We start from the raw sequence: 12,712 nt of genomic DNA on the forward strand, positions 1-12,712 counted from the left end.
TTTTTTTTTTAATCCTCATTTGCCTGATCCTCCTCTTATTCAGCCTCCAATTGCCAAGCATTTGTTACTCAGAGTGCAGGCCTCCTGCTGCCCCTGATAATGCGATTGGTTGCCCTCAGCAGAGATGGCCTGAAGAGAGGACGGGGTGTGACTCCAACCTTGGTGTTACACCAGTTGAACTAGCCTAGGAGCCAACCGGAGGGGGCCTAGTTCTTGGAGTTACTAAAGCATAATCATTGGACCGGGGAAGAAAAAAAAAAAAAAAAAAACCCCGGTTATTGCTTCCACTGAACCAAATAGTTCCAAAACGCCCGGTTACGTGAGCCACCTGATCTCAACATGTCAGTTTTAGAGGTTGTATACAAAGATGTTAACCAGTTTGCATGTGTTGGTGGTGTTTTTTCAATCCAAACCTTGCATATCTCTCTTCTTGCAAGTAGTATTGCATAAAACAGAAATGTCCTTGCATGGCCCTTTATACTGTTATCCCACCCGAAAATAACCAGGGGGAGTGTTAGAAAAATCGAGATGTTAAGAATAGAATCCAGGGTCGCTTTAACCTCATTCCAGAACTGCAATAGGTTAGGGCAGTCTAAAAACATGTGAATGTCTGAAGCTGCGATGTAATTGCATTTATTGCATTTCTTCCCTGGAGCGAATTTAGACAGTTTTAAGGGGGTAAAATAGGCTCGATGTATCGTAAAAAAAATGGTTGCGCCTAAGCCATGCCGGTTTAACACATTTATATAGCAGGGTGCAGGATTTCTGCCAGATTTCAATACTCTGGGCCCCAAATTCTATGCCCCATAGCTGTTCCGGGAGGATAAATTCTCCATCTATCTCTTCTAACAGACTCCAGTACCACTGCGAGACTTCTTTACCCCCTCCTGGTCTTCCTACCAATTTCTCTTCAGTGGAGCTGCACTTCCCAAATGTTACCCCTGACCTGTTCATTGCTTTAAACCAACTGTTTATTTGTAAAAATTTAAACCTCGAAAACTCTGAGCCCAGTTGGTCCCTTAACTCCTCCCAAGGCCTCAATGATTCGCCTACCAACAGATCTCCCCATGTTGCTATTCCTCCTTCTCTCAGCGGAGTTGCCAGCCTGTCTTCCAGACAAAGCGGCAAACCCGGAGATTCCCAAATGGGTGCAAAGTTAGAGTAATATTGCAATCCTAGTTTCCTCCTTATATGAAACCAGGTCTTCGCTTGGGACATAAGAATTTTTAATTTAACTTTTTTGAAATATTTCTGATCACCGTATTTGAACATATAGCCATTAGTTGGTAAACCTGCTCCGGTCAGCATCGCATTAAACATGAGACCTATAGATGTATTAGTTGGGACTTTTAAGAGCATTCTTGAGTGAGACAATTGGAAAGCCCACGCATAATACTGCAAATCAGGCAGAGACAATCCCCCCTTTTCCCTCCTCCTTCTCAGTTTCTTCCATGCCACTCTTGCCGATTTGTAACACCATACAAAAGAATTAAGCTCTCTTTGGCATTTCTCCAAGGCCACATTATCAAAAGCGAGAGGGATAGTGCTAAAAATAAAAGTGAATTTAGGGAGAATGGACATCTTCATCAGACTTATTCTGCTGAGGACAGTCAGTGGAAGACTAGCCCAGGATTTTAAGAGTTTCTTGCTTTCATTAGAAACTCTCGCGAGATTAACTTGAGCGATTTTGTCGATGTCGTGGACTATCCGAATACCCAGATATCTCATTGAGTTGGTTACGGTTAACTGTACGTCAGGAATGTTCCAAGCCATGATATCAGTTTTACTTGGGTTAATCTCATAGCCTGAGATACGGCCAAACTCTTTGGCTCTCCTTATTACCTCTGGGAATGTTGTCTCTGGGTCTGAAGTAAAGATTATGATATCGTCTGCATAAAGAGCTACCCGCTTTTCCCACTCTCCAAACCTAAAAGATGGAATGAGTACATCTCGTCTTAAGACTTCTGCAAACGGTTCAATGTACAGATTGAAGAGGAGGGGGGAAAGCAGGCAACCCTGCCTAGTGCCTCTCGAAATCCCCAATGCCTCAGACAGTGTGCCATTTATTAAGAGCCGGGCTGATGGTAAGTTGTACATAAGTTTGATAGTACGACAAAATCTCTCCCCGAAGTTGAATTTCTTCAACACGTCATTGAGGTAGGTCCAATTTACCCTATCGAAGGCTTTAGCTGCGTCTAAGGTGAGTGTTGCCAACGGGAGGGAGAAGGCTGAGGCGATGTCAATTGCCCCTACGAGGTCGTACGTTAGATCAGAAAGCTGGCGGCCTTTAATAAATCCCTTCTGGTCCTGGTGAATTATTTCCCCCACTACTGAGCCCACTCTAGATGCTAATATGGACGTGAAGATCTTATAATCACTGTTCAATAGAGATATTGGGCGATATGATCCACATAGGGTTGAGTCTTTGCCGGATTTGGGAATCAATACTATGGTAGTCTCACTCCATGATCGAGGAGGCTCGAAGCCCTCCCTCAAGATATCGTTGAAGAGGACTGTTAAAGTAGGGGCGATTTCGTCGACCAAAACACGGTATAATTCCCCGTGAAGTCCATCCGGACCTGCAGCTTTACCATGTTTAAGTGACAGAATGACCCTCCTTACTTCTATTTCAGAGATATCCATCTCGATCCCATCACGTTGTATGGGTGACAGGGAAGGTAAAGTAATCTGGTTTAACCATATATCTCTTAACTGTTGGTTATCAGGGGTATCTTCCCTGTATATTTCCTCAAAGAATTCCTTAAAGGCGATACTAATTTCTTGGTTTGATGTTCTAAGATCATTTTCGCCTTCAGCCTTTATCCCTCTAATATGACTTTTGGCCTGATCTGCTTTAACCCTCCATGCCAAAATCTTGCCCGCTGTTTCCCCGAATTCAAAATTTGAAATTTTGCTAGCCTCCCACCTCTTAGTTACTCTCTCTTGTAATATATTGTCCAGCCGATTTCTCAGATCAGAGAAATGTTATGGTTTTGCATTTTGAATTGATTACTGTTTACTGCGGCATAAATACTTTAAACATTGCCCCAAGTTAAGATTGTCTAATCAGTGTAACAGCTACCAGGAGGTTGAGCTCAGTTTAACTTAATGACTTGGAGTGTTTACCCTAACAAGGTTGTTGCTTATTCATTGAAGTGTATAGTCACCCACCCAAAATAGTAATCCAATTTCTTACGCTTGTAGTACCAAGTGCAGCTCCTGGAGGCAAATTATGTACAGGGATTCCCTCAGTTTGTCTCTCTAGATGTTATGCCTTTTGATCATGCCCCTATCATTCTAGGTAACAATCAATACTATTGATCACTCTGATGGCACCTTTGACTGAAAACGTGCCTACTATTTGTATTCTTTTTATTTGTAACCTAAAAAGCTTATGTTTATACAGTAACAACAGATTGGATTAGCTCCAACCTTTCTCTATGGTAACCACTCCTGCCGAAGTCACAAGTTATCATTCTTGCATCTACTGGGGTAGTTAGACAGAACAAATAGGTACTAAATGTACATTTCATGTGGCCCACCAATTCTAGACCACTTTCCCGGTTCAAACAGGCTCTCAAAACCATGTCTTCTAGTGTTTTGTTGGGCTTGTATTTATTTGCTTGTATCTCTTGAAAATAAGCTAGCCATCCTGATTTATTCCCTTGGGCCTCTCCCTCTTCTCTGTCCTTGGGACTCCCCCCATCTATTATCTGTTGGCTCTGTCCTGCTTCGGATGTTTTCTTATTTCTCTCTTCCATCTCTTCCATCATTTCCTGGAGCTCTTGTCACTCCCGGGAGTCTTTAATATTCTTCTTCTACCTCTAAAGGAGATGCTCAGTGCAAAGGGGGATGGCCTCTGATATTTAATTTGTCTGGTCCTCAGCTCTAAAATGATAGGTCGTAGTACCTCTTCTTGTTGACCCAAATCTAGTATATTAACTGAAAAAACTGGATCGTACCCTCATCTAAGTCTATTGTGTCTGCTCGTCCTGTTCCTTGTAAAATATTATCAGTGACTTTGGAGGAGGCTAGCTTTGGTACTATGTCTCGTGGCTGTTGTCAACTTCTAGTCAATGTGGGCTTACACTGTAGGCGCAAATTGCATTCACCACCTGAGCACATGGCAGAAGTGTTTTGTGCAAACACCAACATGCCCTTCATCGATTATCATACATTGAAGATTCTATTGCTTTCCCACCTTGATCTGTTTTTCAGGCCATCACATTTGTCCCGGGTTTCTTTGAGCTCTTAAATCAGCTGGGTTATGGTTGACATTGTTTCCTCCATTGCTACTTGTAAGCTTGTGATATTCAGTTCAGTTCAAAAACCTTTATTTCGATCACTAGGACCATAAAAGTGAAAAACAATAAAAGAACTGACATAATACATTTAAAAGAAGCTAACCAATACAAAAGACAACTATTCCAAGGGAAATCATTTTGCCAGCAGATGAGAGCATAGCATTTCCATCGAGAAGTACAGTGCTGAAGTGGCAAATAGGAAGGACAAAGACACAATACATGGGCAAAAAAGCCAGGTAGCAGATCATTTCATTTAGTGTAGATAAACCCAACGTATACGGGATAGCAGCAATGGTACATAAATAATAAAAACTACAGATTTCGATTAAAAAACTCCATTCATATAAAAAAGTTAAAAATGTTTAAAAAACTGCAACCCGTCAATTGCCAATTAAATACTATATACATTGGGCACTTAAGTTGATACTTCAGACTGTCTGGCATTTTTTATTTGTTTTTCTTTTCTAGGAAAGCCCATCTCCTCCGCCACATTGCATTTAGAAAACGAGAAACAGAGAAGACAATGGGCTTTGAGGTGTCATACTTCAAGACTCTATATGCCACCTTACATTGCACAAACTCCAAATTCCGACAAAGATGTGAAAGCCAATATCGCCTTGCTGCCTGGTATCCAGGACAAAAGAATAGGACATGCAGTTCAGACTCCTCCTGACTGTTACATGCAGGGCACCCGCGTTCGGAAAATCCAGCCCAGTTCAAAGTAAAGGCCTGGAGGGGTAGAGTACTATATCTGAGCTGAACATACAATTTCCTTGCTGCAAGGGGTAAAATGTTATCCAAGAAGGGTTCTAATTTATAGACCTCTTTAACAGTGAGGAACTGTGCAGTTAAAGTGCCTAAATTCGAATTTATCTAGATGGCCTCAAGCTTTCTAGTTCGATAAACTCCCACTAATTCAGCTCGAGAAACCTGCAGGCTAGTTTCCTCAGGGTAACTCCATAAAGTTTGTTTGCCTATCCTTGCACATTCCTGTCTGATATGCGCAAACCAGGGAACTTTTCCAATACCCCTGGGTAAGATAGTACCTCTTTTGTTTCTGCTTGGTATGCTACATATTCTGGGGTCGCCCACAGCCTACGCCAAAATGTTAGGGGTCTTAGAGCAACCTCATCTTTGATTAGGGTTATACCTAGGTCTAACCGCAAGGGGTTTAACGGAGTACTAGGTGGGAGACCCAGAATTTGTCTAAGGAAACTGTTCTCCACTACAGATAGAGAAGCAGAAGAACAGTGACCCCAGAGTTCCGCCCCATACAACGTGGCTCCCCTTGCTTGCACCCTGAAGATCTCAATCACTGGTCCAATGGGTTTAATTGTCGATTCTCTCACCATCTTGGCTATACCCCCGGCTGTCTGGGCTATCTTGAGCTTGGCTTTGGCTATTTGGGACGCCCATTCCATGTTTTCAGTGAGGGTGACTCCCTGATAGTCAAATACAGAAACCCTCTCAAGTGCAATTCCGTTTAGTTGGGGACTTGGTTGTGTTTTCTTAGGCGGGTTAACTACCATGAACTTTGTTTTCATGGTGTTAATCACCAGATCCCTATTATTAGAGAAAGTGGCAAACCTATCCAGTATCCTCTGAATACCCATCGGCGACTTGGACAGCAAAAGAGTGTCGTCAGCAAACATCAATGCTGGTGCCTTTGAGTTTGCTAGCGTAGGGGTGTCATTGTCCACAACCTCTGTAAGTTGTGCAATGAGTGCTTTAACGGAGAGGCAAAACAGGGTATGTGCAAGCACACAACCCTGTCTCACCCCTCCGTCAACTAGGAGTCTATCGTTAGTTCTCCACCCCTGCCACATCCTACCTGGGCATAGGTGGCATCATGCAGCTTGATAAGCAGGTTGAGCAAGTAAGTAGGAATCGGGAGTTCTCTTAGCACCCCCCATAGTTTAATTCTGGGCACCAAATCAAAAGCCAGTTTCAGGTCCACAAAAATCAAATAGAGGCTGCCACCCTCTATTAATACTGTCCTCCAAGTACTGAGTTGGAATCTATATATTTTATTCCACGGTAGAAGCGTTTTTCCTGAATCCGGCTTGACAGGGACTAATGATATCATTCTCTTGCAGCCAGCTCTGCATTCGATCTAATAGTACCCGTGCAAACAGTTTTTGTGTCAGATCGATCAAACTGATCGGTCTATAGTTTGCAAGGAGTAGGGGAGAGCCGTTTTTGAAGACTGGGACAATTTCGGCCCCAGCCCAGGTATCAGGGATTGGCATTCCATTCATAATGGTGCTAAATAGCACCCACAAATAGGGACCCCAGATGGTTGGTTCCTCCTGAAACTGATCCCCTGGCAATTTGTCTAAACCAGGTGCTTTGCCTGCTGGAAGTTTCTCAATTGCCGAGATGACCTTACGGAGGGTTATCCCGTCAGCAGCCTCTACCAGATGTCTAGGGGCAATAGCAGATTAATACTCTACACACCCGCTGACTGCCCCCAAGTTGCCTAGGGGAAGACTGTGGTCAACATAGTGTGGGGCCGAATAAAAATCTACTGCGTACAATGCCCGAAAATGATCAGCCCACAGTTCTGCTGGTATGTTCGGTTCAACAGCTGAGTTGCCCTCGCTGCTGCCAGTTCTTACTATGGCCCAAAATTCTTTCATGTCCCGGTTAAGTAGGGCAGTTTTGATGTCCACCCATTTGTTTTCTTCCCAGGACTGCTTAGCACTACAAACCACTTCTTTGTATTGAGCCGTCCTAATTTTTGTTAGTGGCTTGTTTTTTTATTTAATGGCCGCTAACAGCATACGTTTGGCCTTACGACAACTGCCATTAAACCACGTATGGGTTACCCTTTTTGTTTTTTTGGGACGTACCACTGGGTATAGAATATCGGCCAAATTAGCTGTCAGAGTCTTGTGGAGTGCTGCAAACAGCTCAATTTGGGCCGGATTATCCTAATTAGCAGGAATGCCACCCAGTTCCTGCAAGGCTGGCATTACCATTTCATAAAGGGTTCCCAGCTTCTCTGTGTTTATTTTAATACCCCCACTTAATTCTTATCCTGTTACTGGTAAGAGTTAGCCTGTCTTCCAGGGGAGAATTAGTAGCAGTGAGGATGCCTGAATCTGAGACCTTAAGCGTTAATGTCAGGGCGTTGTGGTCACTATCGTCTCGTGCGATGACAGCAAAATCCAGAACCCTGAACCATGATCTGCACTCCACTAAGATGTAGTCTATAAGAGAAGTTTGGCCGATTCTATTAAATGTTGGTTAACCTGGCCTATCCGAAGATGTACAACCATTGCAGGCTCTCCAGGAATGATTTAAAAAGATGCCATTTGTTTGAGGAACTAGGGGGGACCATGTCTTAACCGGATGGAGTTGTGGGTCAGGAATAGCCCACTGCACGTACTCCTCATTCGTAATCATATCATTAGTGCCTGAAAGGAGTTCAAAGTGGCATTTTAGATCTTCCCATGGGGATAAAAGAGTTTAATTCATCAAGGGTTTTTGATTCCTGGCACAAATGTACAGGCCGAGAATACACGTTGATAATGACAAACCTCAATTTAGAGGGAAAGGTGAGCATTATAGATTGAATATCATTAGAAGGGTTAGTCAGGGAGGTAGGTTTACAACTCACATGAGAGGCAACCCAAATATATAGTCCACCAGACGGTCTGCCCCTCTCTCTAGTAGTAGCTGGGATGTTAAATGTTGCAAAGCCCACCCTAGCGCAATCATCTCTTGGCCAGGTCTCCTGGAACAGGCAAATATCAACCTGGTCCACAAAAAGTCCCCAATCGGGGCACGAAAGTTTGCCCTTTATGCCAGCCACGTTCCAGGATAAGATCTTCAGCACACTACCCGGGCTAGAATCTCCTCGCGGGAAGTCAGAGGGCGCTACGATTGTATTTGGGCGGTAAAATTAGTAGGTGTAATCCCCGGTGAAGAATGTTGTCGCTCTGGGGTTCCACTCCCCAAAGTGGGCTGCACACAAGCCCCCATAGTTGTACCTATCCCCAATGGGGGCGTCTACTTAAAACTCCCGCCCTGATGTTCCTGGATACTTTTAGGGGAGCTCACCCTATTTATACTTAATGGTCAATCTACATCTTCTAGAGGCCAATAACGGTTGTTTACAGGCAAATGATAAAACAAAGATCTGCTGGAAAGATGATCTGTGGGCAGGATTCCCTTCCTGATCCCTTTGTCTAGACTGCCCCAATGGAGTTTTTGCCCTACCAGAGTTATAACAGTGGGGATAAAAGTAATGCAGTGGGGGAGCTCTCACATCTGGGACTCTCCAGGGATTGTTTTGTTATTTAGTAAAAAGCGTACCATCTGAGGGTTTTTAAAATTGACAACCACACAGTCTCCTGGATTTGGTTTCTTATTGAGACCCCCCCCCCCAATCTACTCTTCGCACCATTAGAATTCCCCCAGCCATTTCATATGGAAACTGTCTGTGTGTTGCTAACCAAAATAAACTCTTGTTCCTAAGTTCTAACTGCCACTCCCTTTGTTTGCCGTTTAAAGGTGGGACCCCTGTTACAATAATTACATAGGGTAGTGATTCTGGGGTGAGATCTATGGATGGCAGGGCAGGATCTGCTTTGCTCCTCAGCTCTTCCCTAATAGTTCTAGAGCCTACCCCATTAGTAGTGGATTGGTGAGTGCTCAGAGTATGGGCAATTGGCTGGATGCTCTCTTCTGCATTGTGAGCTGTTCTCGGAAGTGTCATTGTAATATGATCCTGCTCTCGCATTTCTGCCAGAGGCTGATGGATGGAGCTACCACATAATCTTCTTTTGCCATTTTAAGGTTGCCAAGCACATAGAGGCCACTTTAGTAACTTGAGGCTTCATAGATAGGGTGGAGACCAGCAAGAAAACAAGGTTCTTTACTTTATTGGTAGGGATAGGTGGAATTCCGAACATGGCTGGCCAGTGATGAGGGCCTCAAAGTCAGTGGGTTTTGCTCATTATTATCACCCCAGTCTTTTCGCCTTTTAGCTTTAGGGAGCTGGTGTTCAACCTGGTGGCGACGAGCCTGAGGCAAGAGAGGAAATCTTCAGAGTTGACTGCTTGTCCTGACAACAGGGAGAAAATAATCTGGGTGTCATCCATGTAGGAAAATAGAGTAAACCCACAGCTTTCCCCCAGGTCCGCCAGCGGGTGGCCATAGATGTTAAAGAGCAATGGGCTGAGAGTAGAACCCTGGGGATAGCCTGAAGAAAGGGGGAGAGCTTCTGATGCTGAATTATTTGAAAAGAAGTGGAACATGTGATTTGACAGAAAGAAGGAGAGCCATGCCAGAGCTGGACCCTGGATACCCAGAAGGACCAGTCTGTCTAAAAAGAAAGCATGGGACACAGTATCGAACGCAGTGCTAAGATCCAATAGGATCAATGCAGCTGTGTCCCCAGAATCCACATGTTGTCTTATGTGTTTAGTGGCTCCCAAGAGGGTAGTTTCAGTATTGAACCCTGCTCAGAAACCTTCTGGGAAGGATGGAGTTGACCTGTTTTTCGAGTATTTTAGATAATATAGGAAGTGGCGCCATAGGTCTGAAATTGGACAGATTCCAGGTGATGCTTTTTGAGCAAGGGGAGGACCATGGCATGCTTCCTTGCCTGGAGCAGCAGTTTTTTTCCTAGGGAGGTGGTTAGGCATTTCAGCACCGGCTTTAATACTTGTGGGTTTAAAGTACTTACTGGCAGATGCATCAAAATCCGGTAATGCCAGTCCTTATTAGCGAAAAATAAGGAATCACTAATAAGGACATGCAATCCGCGATGCATCAAGAAAATCGCTAAATTTTACCGAATCGGTAAAAATCGGTAAATAATTGCGATAACATGAATACCGAGTTAGCAAATACCGAATCGGTATTAGCGAAATCGGTATTAGCGAAATCGGTAAAAAGACGCGGCGCATCGGAAGCAGGCTGATGACATCACAACCAGGAAGTATCACAGCCCATGCTTCACTCAGAGGAGGAGGCAGAGCACAGGAGCAGAGGAGCAATACATAGCCAGCAGTCACCAGGACCTGCACAGCAGTGCATCATGGAGAAAGAAGCACCCAAGGGAAAGGACACCCCCAGGGAGATAAAACGAAAGTTCTCTGACAAGGAACTGGAGATATTAATAAAGGGTGTCAGCAGCAGGCATGAAAGACTATTTGGAAAGCTCTCCGTGAAGGTGCCAGAGGTGGATAAGCGCAGGATGTGGCTGCGCATCAAGGACAGCGTGAATGCTGTTGTAGTCACCGACCTCAGCATCGAGGACCTTAGAAAACGGTGGTACGACCTCCGCAAAAGGGCCACGGAGAGGATTGCGGAAAGGGTGAAGGATGCGGCTGGCACAGGTGGTGGGTCCTCAAATGTGACATCGAACACAGCCCTCGAGGACCTTGTGGAGTTCACAATCGAACCGGAAGCTGTTGTGGGGGTCACCCAACTGGACACCTCGGATGCTGCGGAAGGCGGACAAGGTAAGATGCATGCCAGTGCAGATATGCAGCGTCTTGTCAACCCCTGCCCATTTCCCCAAGCCAAACACAGTGCACAAGTAGCCGTGCCCAAAGCACAATCCCTCAACAGAGTGTTGCATCATGGGAGTTGTAGTCATAACATGAAAGGGCTCATGTCTGACCCCTGAGGTGCATGACATGAAAACAGCAGCAAAGGGCCAAATGTCAGTCCCAATATGTCCTTTACGTAAATGACAAATGCTAATAATTACAATATCCACAAAATCATAACAATGCTCTGTTTCACACACAGATGCCTCCCCCATGGAATCAGATGACAGCGGCCGCCTAGTCATCTCTGAGACCCCAGTGGTGACCGATGCGGAGAACACGCTGGAACATGGAGGCAGTCCTTCCCCTTCACCACCACCACCACAAACATCACCGCCAACACCACCATCGCGGATAAGACCACCACCACCTCCAACTCCACCACCGACAGGAACACCAACACCACCACCACCTCCACCGTGGACAGGAACACCAACACCACCACCACCTCCACCGCGGACAGGATCACCAACACCACCTCCAACAGTCCTGCCAAACACACATAGCCGCAGGGCAAATGTCCCCTCCCTGCAGGAGATGGAGACGGAGCTGAGGCCAGCAGCCACTAATGTACAGCAGCAGGCTGTCGTCACACCAACCGCCCGAACAGCAGCACGTCTGCGAGCTAGACAGCGGGCCGGATCCCTGGGTAGGGCTGCAGCGACAACAGTAGATCCTGCAGATGTGTATGGAGTCGTGGAGAGCCGGATGCTGCGTGTTCAGCGCCTGCAGGCAAAACACATGGGTGCAATTAAAATTAGCATGACAAGAATGTCCAACAAGTTTGCATCAATGACTGATGCTGTGCGAGAGCTGACATTAAGGCATGCCTACAGGAACTCACACGCGCTGTTGTTGCAGGCCAACGGAGTGAGGGACGGAGACATGAGCAGTACTCACTCAGTACCAATGCCACAATTAAGGCCATCAAGAAGCTGTGCAACAGCACAGCTGTGATAGCCCGCCGATCGGTGTCCCTGCAGGTGGACATGGGCCATTATTGTGGGGATGAGGCAAGGACCCTCGATAGAGTGACCACTGCAGTGGAACATCTGCAGTCTGGAACTGCCAGTATCAGCAGTGTGGGAGGGGATGAGGTGAGTGAGGCAGCCTCAAGTGTGAGCAGCGTCACCATGCCTGAGACAAGTGGGAGGAGGCGCAGCGCGGGCAGCATGCCAGCCACAGAAGGTCATCAGGGAGATGTTGAGGAGTCACGGGACAGGAGGCTGGGTGTCCGTGGCAAACGTAAATAGCCATGATGCAATGGCTCCCTGGCCATGGTGAGGTAACCATGGGCCAACTTTAGTGCCAAATGCAGCACCTGTGTTGTCAATGGACATTTACTCATTCGATTTAATTACGCTGCATCATGTTTCTGTTACTTTAATCAGCACCAGTCAGGTGTTAATGGGCATTAAACGCTTGCAATGCATATCATCTTGTCATGGCTCTTTCTTACCTGTCTCAGAAGTGATGCCGTGTGATGTATGTCCGCTTCCTTTGCCCTTCTGCTGTGTTGGGCACATGTGCCCGTCGGTGTTGCGGGGGTTGCTGTGCACGTAACTCGTCCTCACCGTACACCTCTATGGGTATCCCCCTTCTTGTTGCGATGTTATGCAGGATGGCACAGACAGCTATGATTTGGTCACTCTGTCGTACTGCAAGGCACCTCCTGTCTTGTGCAATATTCTGAAGCGACTCTTGAGGATGCCAAATGTGCGCTCCACCACATTCCTTGTGCTGATGTGTGCTCTGTTGTAGCGCTGCTATTGTGGTGTTGCTGGGTTGAGGTATGGAGTGAGTAGATACTCACGCAAGGCGTAAGCGCTGTCACCTGCAGGA

The 12,712-nt window shown here is 45.8% G+C and overlaps 1 pseudogene; it reads left to right on the forward strand.

Annotated features, from left to right (window-relative positions):
* The window catches only part of LOC147751419 (zinc finger protein 821-like), a 35,366-nt pseudogene extending 30,337 nt beyond the window's left edge, over window positions 1–5,029 (forward strand).
* The last annotated feature ends 7,683 nt before the right edge of the window (window positions 5,030–12,712 follow it).

Source organism: Lissotriton vulgaris, chromosome 1_1 (assembly GCF_964263255.1).
Source record: "Lissotriton vulgaris chromosome 1_1, aLisVul1.2, whole genome shotgun sequence".
NCBI classification, from domain to species: Eukaryota; Metazoa; Chordata; class Amphibia; order Caudata; family Salamandridae; genus Lissotriton; species Lissotriton vulgaris.